The following is a 10,054-nucleotide window of genomic DNA, read 5'->3' as shown; positions in this document are numbered from 1 at the left end:
GCAGAATGGGGATGCGCAGAGCATGGGGTTGGCACGCCACATGTACGTGATGGTGCAGTGGTTAGAGTGTTGGGCTTCACCTGGGTCCAGAGCCCCGCAAAGTTCTTGCCTGCAGCTTTTGTGTATCTCTGTGTGCTGTAAGGAGCAGTGTTTGCAACGGGTGTACACCTGAAAGTGTGACTAACAGCATGAACGTGTGTTTTATCAGCCCTCTTCAGACATCGTGTTGCACCTGCATACATAGATGCCAGGACACTCGTACATGGTTTTTGTGCGAATGACTGCACCTGTGTTCATTTTAGAAGTCAACCGGGGCACAGGCCCCTTGGAAAGCGGGATACAGATTGGACACCTTGGACATAACATGTGAATAACTGTACCTGTATGCAGCTCTGTACCTAGTGTTGAGCATAATGTCAGACTAGGGCTATAGTGTGGCTAGGACTGGAGGCCAGGGAGGAAGCCCTGGGTTCTAATCTCCATAAAATCCTTGTGTGTAGATTTTGTGTCTCCATTTCTACACATGTACAATGACTGAATACATATATAGTGTGGCTAGAATGTATAGTGTAGCGAGACCAGGGAGGGAGGGAAACCAGGGTTCATATCCTCACAAAACTGTTGTGTATCTAAGGATCGGTGTTTGCAGAGTGCATGCACATGAAAAATAGGGTCACATGGAGGATGGATGGGAACATTAAATATTTTTTCTAGTGTGCTATAGTGACTGGATTGTTGGAGTTTGATGGGGGAAACCTGGATTCAAAATTCAAATCTCCACCCAGTCACCAAGCTTCCTGAGTGATTTTGGACCAGTCTCTGGAGGGGAAACCACATCCACTCCTTTTAGCATTTTGATGAAAGGTGGGATAAAATAGAACATGCCATGGATACCTATCTGCCTAGGGCATTTTAAAAATGGTTCTAGGATATTGCAACTTGCTGAGAGCCTTTGAGAAATAGTTTGGGGAAATATCAAAGGCAATATGTGTGTGTTCTTTTGCTTGCATCAAATGTGTGCACACACTATATATGTGTGTTTGAGCATGTATACAGGGTAAAAAGTAATATGTACCATATAAAACAAAACACATTTGGGTGCTTAAGACAGAAAATATCAATGTAGCACACACACATACAAAAGTAAATGTGAAATGAAATAATTGAGGAGTAACTTGGTATCTGTTAATGGTACCCCCAAATCTGCTGCCTGGGTTCGGTCATCTCACTATGCCTAATGTTAGGGTTTCCCCTGATTTGTAGATAGTGCTCTGTACATATTTACTATATTGCAGGTCTACAAGCTACATGTAGGCTGATGAACTTTGATCAGGGACATCGGGGTTGAACTCTCTGCTCAGCCCTCAAGTTCACTGATTGGCCTTGAGCAGATTTTCATATTTGAACCTACTTTGCAGGGTCATTGTGATGCCAAGATATGATAGCCCCATATATGCTACCCTGATCCCTTCAGAGGAAAGTTGTGATACAAATGCAATCAAGACATCAATCCAGCAAATAGGCGGGTGTATATTTGTGTGGTATGCACAGCATGTGTGAGTGGTTTGTGCATATGGTGTGAGATTTTGTGTATTTTTATTTTATTGTATGCATTTCTATTTTATTCAGTGCATTTCTAGCCCATTTCTTCTCCCAGTTTTGGGGCAAGTAGGCAACTAAAAGCAATTACAACATCTTCTTCTTCTTCTTCTTCTTCTTATTATTATTATTATTATTATCAAGCATTTCAAAGCCACCACCAAATGCACACAGTTGATGGATGGATGGATTTTTAGGCCACCTTTCATCATGAGAATCTCAAGGTGGCTTCCAACAATTGAAACATAATTTAGGAAACGGCTAAAAATATTAGCTGATATCCAGACTAAGTCGCTCAGTAGTGCTACCCAGGGGTTACTCTACAGGATGACTTAATTTCAGTAGGAGTAATTTTACTCTGGATGTCCACCACTAAAAATAACAGTAAAAAACCGACTGAAAACAGAAGTGCAAGAGCAATGTAAATCCGCTACAAACAGTGATAACTAGAAAGACCACTATGACCCTCTCATGGCCAAAGGTCTTGAAGAAAGAGCAGCTTTTACCTGCCAACAAAAGGCTGTGAGGAAGGTGGGGAAGTGGGAGTTTCACAATTGGAGGGCAACCACTGAGAAGGCCCTCTCCCATGTGCACGGCAACCAGGCCTCAGCTGGTGCCAGCACTGGAACCCCTCAGCAAACCTTGCAAGATAGGTATACTTCGGTGGGAGCAGGCGGTCCTTCAGATACTCGGGGCCCAAGGCATTTAGGGCTTTAAATTTCAAAGCCTTGTAAAGCTAGTACCAAATTAAAACCTAGTGCAGCTTTTTCAGTCTTAGGGTGATATAAGCCACCTGGTTGGCCCCAGATACTAAGCTGGCAGCCACATTTTTGCAGTAGCTGACATTTCCAAAGGCTCTTTGAGGGCAGGCCAACACGAAGCAGCGTTTTGGAGGGCTCCAGTGGTCACTCAAAGTCTCGCAGCACCCGAGGTGAGTCACCGAATGCTGCCTTGCCCTGCGGCCCTGGGGGGGGTGGGGCGGGCAGGGGGCAGCCCTCTTTCAAAACCGACCCTTGCGAGCTTTGAAAGTGGTATGGGCAGGCGGGGGGGAGATAAAGCGGCCCGCATCCCCCTCCAGTGTTCCCTATAAGAGGGATTCCCAGATGTTGTTGACTACAACTCCCATAATCCCCAAGCAAAAGCCATTGCAGCTGGGGATTCTGGGAGTGGTAGTCCACAACAACTGGGAATCCCTCTTACAGGGAACACTGCTTGCCACTGCCATCGGAGCAGTGCTCTTGGGGAGCCATTTGTCCCTGACCCCAAGCTCTGTCAGTAATACCACTCTTCACACTCCCTGCTAAGCTTTGAAGAAGCGAGAGGAGAGGAGAGGAGAGGAGAGGAGAGGAGAGGGGGACAGTGTTCCCTGTAAGAGGGATTCCCAGATGTTGTGGACTACAACTCCCACAATCCCCAGCTGCATTGGCTTTTGCTTGGGGGTTATGGGAGTTGTAGTCCACAAGATCTGGGAATTCCTCTTACAGGGAACACTGCTCACAAGTAGCATCTCGCCGCCTGGCCTGCTGGCACCCCTGTCTTGCCGATTGCCTCGCTTTGCCTCGCCTCAGGAAAGGGCCGCCACTGGAGTAATCCAAACTGGCGGGGCAGGGGTGCAGAAAAGGAGCCACGGGTGGGGCTCATCCACCCTCCTCTCCCCCCAGGCCCGGCTCTCTCTCTGCTGCCTCACCCTGCTGTGGAGTTAACCCTAGGCGTGCTGGCTGGTAACTATTCACCGGGTGGGGAAATGCAGCAGCCACCCCTCGGCCAAACTCAAGATGACTAAGGCACAGGCGACAGCAGCCAGATCTGCTGTTTGGAGGAAGGTTTGTCGCGAGTGCACAAGCCTTTGAAGCTGTGCAAAGGTGCTCTTGGCCACAGCTGTCGCCTGACCTTCCAGGAGCAAGGCCGGGTCCAGGAGAACCTCCAGTTGGTATGTCTGTTCTAGGCGGGGAGTGCAGCCCGCTCTAGAACCCTTGCTCCCCGGCAGGCTCTCCTCCTGACTGCAGATCACTCCCTCTCCTTGCGAGTAAGCTTGTTTTTGCACATCAGTGCGGCCACCCTGCAGTTCAGCACAGCCAGCAGCTCTCTGGGATCATCTGATACAGTGAGATAGAGCCAGTCTCCTCCGCATACTGGCTCCACCAGAGCCCCAATCTCTGGATGGCCTTCCCCAGAGGTTGCATGTAGATGTTAAGCAATAAGACTGAACCTTGCGGGACCCCAAAGGCTAACATGCCCCCCCCACCAGATCCTACCCTGGTCACGCTCCCCAGAGCAGGATCAGAACCAGTAAGGATGTATGTCCTTATCCCAACACCAAGAGGAGGATTCTATAGTTGATGGTACCAAACGCTACTGAGTAATGCATGTGTGTCTAGGCATATGCATGGAGAAGATGCACGTGTCCTGCTCTGTGTGAGTTGTGTACATATACTGACCCCTGTGTGTCTCTGTGATGGATGGTGCACACTGTGCAAAACGTCTATGTGACTTCTGGAGGGTGTGGGCGAAGTATACTTCTAATTATTTGTTTGTGCACATTATCCAGTGTAGGGTGTAAGTGTGTGCACGCACTTGGCGAATGCAAGCACATACAACTGCTCTCACAGATAGGGATATCGGAAGCTGCCATATAGCGAGTCAGGCCATTGGTCCATCTAGCGCAGATCTGTCTGCACTGCCTGGCAGCGGCTTCTCCAGCATTTCAGACAGGAGTCTCTCTGAGTCCTACTTGAAGATGCTAGGGCATGAACTTGGGACCTTCTGCATGCAGACACTCTCCCACTGAGCTATGACCCCACCCCCTAAGGGGAATATCTTGCAGCGTTTCACTTGTAGTCACCGCTCCAAATGCAAACCAATGTGGACTCTGCTTAGCAAAGAGGACAGTGCATGCTCACTACCACAAGACCAGCTCGCCTCCCCAATGGAAATGCAACATCTTGTGTAGGTAGCCACCGGTGCCAGTCTGAAATATTGGACGCACACAGTTCTAAGGGGCCGGGTTTAGAGTGACCCTTCTGCACGCAGAAAGTGCCTGCTGTTCTCAGAAGAGCTGTTTTCCACAGGGTGCCCAAAAATGTGCAAGAAGACCGAGACGAAAACCAAAGAGGCTCTTCCTCTTGCACAACAGCTTGCGCAACCTCTTGTCTGCCATAGAACTTGCCAGACGCCATGCTGCGTGTCTGAGCTCCTGCACAGGACTCTTGCTCAAGCCCTTTGCTGAGAGCTGTGCTTGTGGCTGCTTTTCTTCGGCTCACAGTCCTCTGGATCCAAGCCATTTTCCTGTGCAAGTATGTGACTGCAGGGGGCACATCAGATGCACAACATCATAATTGCTGTTTACTTCTAATTATGTATCATTTGCAGAGCACCTTTTAAGAGATCCGCAACCACTCCTAACAACCCCCCCGAAGTGTGAGCGGAGTGGATGCGTGCTCGATGTCTGCGGGGTGTGTTGCGTGTGTGTGTACATGGAGGCAGCGTGTGCGAAGGGTGTTCTTTAGGCATGTAGTATCTGTGCGCATCCCGAAGGTCTGCACGTGGGCATCAGGCACCTACTCTGTGTGTTTGTGTACAGTGTGTGTGTTGTGTGTGTGTAGCCAGTAACAATGCACACCCAGCATGAAATTGGGGCGGGGGGAAGACAGGGAAGGAAGAGAGGAGGCTCGGATCTCCCTGTTTCATGCTGTCCCTCCACCCTGGGCTCCCATGCGCTGACTCAGACCCCCTGCCCCAAGAGCGCCACGAAGCCACCTCTGAATCCACACACACACACCCTTCCTTCCCCAGCAAGGGGCCTTCGCTTCCAGAGACCCAGCCTCGCCCTCCTCCACCACCACCACCACCTCGTCTCGATCCCTGGCCAGAGAAGAGCCCAACCCAGGCAGCCGCGCGTGCTGGCTGGCCCGGCCTGCGCTGCTCTCCTCTCTTCCTGGCCGGGGTGGTGTTTATGAGCTAATCATGCGCAGTCAGGGCTGTTAGCTTTTCCTGGCAGGTCTGAAGTTGCCGGTAAAGGCACCGGCTTCCAAGCAGTGATTAGGGGGGAAGCGAGCGCGTGATGGAATGCTAAGCAGCAGCAACCACACACGCAGCCGCGCAGGCGCCTCTGGGGAGAGCGGGGCGGGAGGGGGCGCGGGATGCTGGAGGGCGGGGGCAGGGAGAAGGGCTGCTCGCTCACACGCCCCCCCCGCCCCCCAGCCCCTCTCCCCCCTCGAAACTGAAGAGGAGCCGGGGCGAACCAGGCCGTTGTCTCCAGAAAGCCCGTCAGTGCCGGGGATCATCTCTGGCACGTCTGAAGGCACAAGGAAGAGGGCGCCTCTGAGCATGGGCAGAATGCCTCAGAGAGGCAATCTTCATCCGTCTCGGAGAAGAACGCAACAGCTTCTAGGGCAGTCAAAGGCTGCTTCAGACCGGGCTGAGAGTGGATGGTGGGCCCCACCAGAAAAGTGGCTCGCCCCCCCCCCGCACCCATTTCTGTTTCAGAAATCTAGTGTGTAGGAGACACAGCTCGCCTACCCGTAAATGTACGTTGCCCCTTCAGCGCCCCCCACCCCTTTCAATTTCTTTTTCCTGCTGCCGCCACTGAGTGACGAGGACTTGAGCAACCCGGGGCACCTCTCGATTTTAGGAATTCAGTAGGATTCCATTTCACACCCAGACAGTCAGGAATTCATCCGAGCTGGCCGGGATTAACCCCAGAATCTGTGCAGTTAGCCCTTTCAGAACTGTTCTCCTCCTCGTCCTGGGAATTTCCGAAGCCTTAATAATGGCTTCTGAGGATGTGCAGAGTGCTTTCCCCAGAATGTTGTTGTTGTTATTGTTATTAATTTGATTTCTATACCGCCCTTCCAAAAATGGCTCAGGGCGGTTTACAAAGAGAAATAAACAAATAAGATGGCTCCCTGTCCCCAAAGGGCTCACATTCTAAAAAGAAACATAAGAGACACACCAGCAACAGTCACTGGAGGTACTGTGCTGGGGGTGGATAGGGCCAGTTACTCTCCCCCTGCTAAATAAAGAGAATCACCACGGTAAAAGGTGCCCCTTTGCCCAGTTAGCAGGGTTGGGAAATAGCCGGTTGTGGCCAATCTATATCTCTGGGATTGCAGAACAGAGCTTCTGAACCAGTTCAGGCAATTTGAGTCTCCGCTCTCTTCCTTTTTAGATTAAAGAGAGGTGGCTTTATGTATTTAGTTAGTACATCTTTACCCCGCCATTCATCAGGGGAGCCTTGGGTTCAAATTCCTGCTCAGCCATGAAACTCAGGGTGTAACTCTGGGCCAGCCACCTATCTCTCAGCCAAACTGTGTGGTGTAGTGGTTAGAGTGTTGGACTAGGACAGGGAATCCCAAGTTCAAATCCCCATTCAGCCATGAAACTTACTGGGTAATTCTGGGCCAGTCACTTCTCTCTCAGCCTAACCGACCTCACAGGGTTGTTGTGAAGATAAGCATAACCACATACAGCACTCTTGACTCCTTGTGGGAAGAGAGGGACAGAATATATATTAATAAATTAAGCGAATACATAAAAATAAAAAGCCCTGAAGCTGGCAGCATGTCTTGGGCCAGCCACTCTCTCTGACTGACCTCACAGGGTTGTGTGACTACAGGAGGGACGAGAGCTGGTCTTGTGGTAGTAAGCATGACCCCTTAGCTAAGCAGGGTCTGCCCTGGTTGCATATGAAAGGGAGACTAGAAGTGTGAGCACTGGAAGATATTCCCCTCAGGGGATTGAGCTGCTCTGGGAAGAGCAGAAGGTTCCAAGTTCCCTCCCTGGCAGCATCTCCAAGATAGGGCTGAGAGAGATTCCTGCCTGCAACCTTGGAGCAGCCGCTGCCAGTCTGTGCAGACAATACTGAGCTAGATAGATCAATGGTCTGACTCAGTATACAGCAGCTTCCTATGTTCCTATGAGGGAGGGGCCATGTATGCTACCATGAGAGATGCCCTGGAGATGCTGCCAGAGATCCCAATTTCCTGGACAGCCACAGGGGGTGTTGCTACCATAGTAGTCAGAACTCTCCGACTTTGCATAAATGTTGCAGGTAGTAATTGTACCAAGTGGGATGTTTCTCAGAACTGATGTGGTGGAGTGGAGTTCCCGGTGCGGCTGGGTGGCTGAGTGCGACTCCCCCACTTTTCAGTGGGTGAGCCTGAAGGAGAGCAATCTGCCTCTGAACAGAGTGGCTGCAATCTGGTCTCCATCTCTGTAACGCAGGAATGAGACAGCCAGGCAGGTGGGCAATGCTGCCCCCTCCTGGAGAATGTGGAAAGTGCAAATGAGAAGAAATGCAAAAAATTTAAAAAATATATATTTTTACAGAATATAAAGTGTTCCTAAATACCTTAAGAAGTAAGTCCTAAAGAATATAATACTTTAGGACTTATTTCAGGGCTCAACAAATCTCAGGTGCCAGGGGCCATGGCCCCTAGAAATTTAACTCTAGTATCTAGACTAGGATAGCCAGAAGTAGAGTTATTTAAGAAAACCTTTTGTTGTCCTAGGCAGCCCTGATTCTGTTCTGTGTTACTTGTAAAGGGGATAAAGAAAAGCCCATTTACACCAGCATGGTGTAGTGGTTAGAGTGTTGGATTAGGACTGGGGAGACCCAAGTTCAAATCCCCATTCAGCCATGAAACTCACTGGGTGATTCTGGGCCAGTCACGTCTCTCTCAGCCCAACCTACCTCGCAGGGTTGTTGTGGGGATAAACGGAACCATGTACACTGCTCCAGGCTCCTTGGAGAGAAAGCGGGGTATTCATGTAAATAAATAAATAAAAATAAAAATTTGCCCTCCCCTTCAATAGTGCCTATCACTCAGTCTAGTAATTTTGTCAGGTGTCCATTGTGTGGCTCCCAACGTTTGGGGCTGGCTAGCAAGGTTGGAGTGGGCCCTGGGACAGAACGTGAAGACGGACCTCTTCCCCATCCAACCTCCTCCTCCTCCTCCTCCTCCTCCAGAGAGGCACAAGGAAGAGAACAAAACATCAAGCTCCCACTCAGCTGCTCAGGGTCATTTGTCCCCCCCCCTCCCCCCCATAGCTCTTACCCCGTCTGCCTGGCTCCTAGATCCAAAGAAAAGTTGTCAAGGTCTGACTAACTGAAATACAAACTAAAATATCACAAAGAACTGAGCAAGCTTTTGGGTTCTACAGAACTCTTCTTCAGGATGGATATTAAGTAAAATGGGAGGGGGAGGGGTTGCTGGTTTCAGCACAACAGCTCTGTGGTCTGAAGTTTCTAATGGTGTTAACACAAAGCGTGGGGGGTTTCCTGAAGGCTTGATGAGATTATCCTCTGTTAGGTGCAAGGCAGATTTCAGACTGCGCTGAGGACGACAGCAAGAAACACACGGTGTTTTGTTTTGTTTTTTAAAAAAACATTTAACAAAGTTCTATATAGCAACAAAATAGATCTGTCTCCAGCACTAATGGGGTCCAAATTTCTCTTGCAAAACAGAAAACAGCAGGAAAATGTTGTTTGTGCAATGGCATACCGCCCCCCGCCGGCCCCCATTCTAATTAACACGGGGGCACCATCTACCAGTAAGGTCTCTTGCGCAAACCTCGCTGAAATGTATGGGAAATCGGCAAGAGGGTTGGCCCATGTTCTTGTGCATTTCCCGTTCATTTCAGAGCAGCGCAGGCAAATGGGGCCCCATGAGTCAGATTTGGCTGGAGCTCTCGCTCTGCCGTCCTTAATGGCACCTAACGTCTAATGGCCGGTGTGCGTTTGCGGGGAGCGTGTCCGTAAAAGCCACTTTGCCTCCATAAGCCTTCCCAGTATAAATGCTGAGTTGCATTGGCAGCAAAAATTGGCAGGTATGGCCATAATACCTAAGACAAAGGCAGCTTGTTGGGAAACTGGAAGCTTGGTTTTGGTCCGTTGGCATTTCAGTTCTTTGAGGGCTTCTGTGCAGCTTTTAGTGCACTGTTTGTCCCAAACAAAGTTTGTGTGTGTGTGTGTGTGTGTGTGTGTGTGTGTGTGTGTGTGTGTGTGTGTAAGCCACACCCCTCCTAAAAGGTCTTAAGTCAGGGGTTCGCAAACTTGGATCCCCAGATGTCTTTGGACTACAACTCTCATCATCCCCTGCCACAGTGGCTTTTGGCAGGGGTTGATGGGAGCTATAGTTCAACAACGTCTAGGGATCCACGTTGAACAATCTCTGTATTGAGCTGTGCGGCTTGCATTGATACCGCTTATGACCCACCAAATGGAAAACAGTTCTCCAACTACATATTGCTGCCCACCAAGGAAAACCTCCTGGTTTTACTGGAATTTAAAGCACTGCTGTTTTATCAAGCAACTTAGCAGGCCAAGACATATGGCTAGCAAGAACTATAGGCTAGAGAACTATATTCAGCTTGGGGGGGCACAGGTCCGGGCAGGCCTGAGTCTGTCCATTTGGTCTACCTTCTGTTTCTTATGGGTGTTATTTGGATAGGAACA

This window comes from Hemicordylus capensis, chromosome 6 (genome assembly GCF_027244095.1).
Source record: "Hemicordylus capensis ecotype Gifberg chromosome 6, rHemCap1.1.pri, whole genome shotgun sequence".
NCBI classification, from domain to species: domain Eukaryota; kingdom Metazoa; phylum Chordata; class Lepidosauria; order Squamata; family Cordylidae; genus Hemicordylus; species Hemicordylus capensis.
This window is presented reverse-complemented; position numbering follows the sequence as displayed.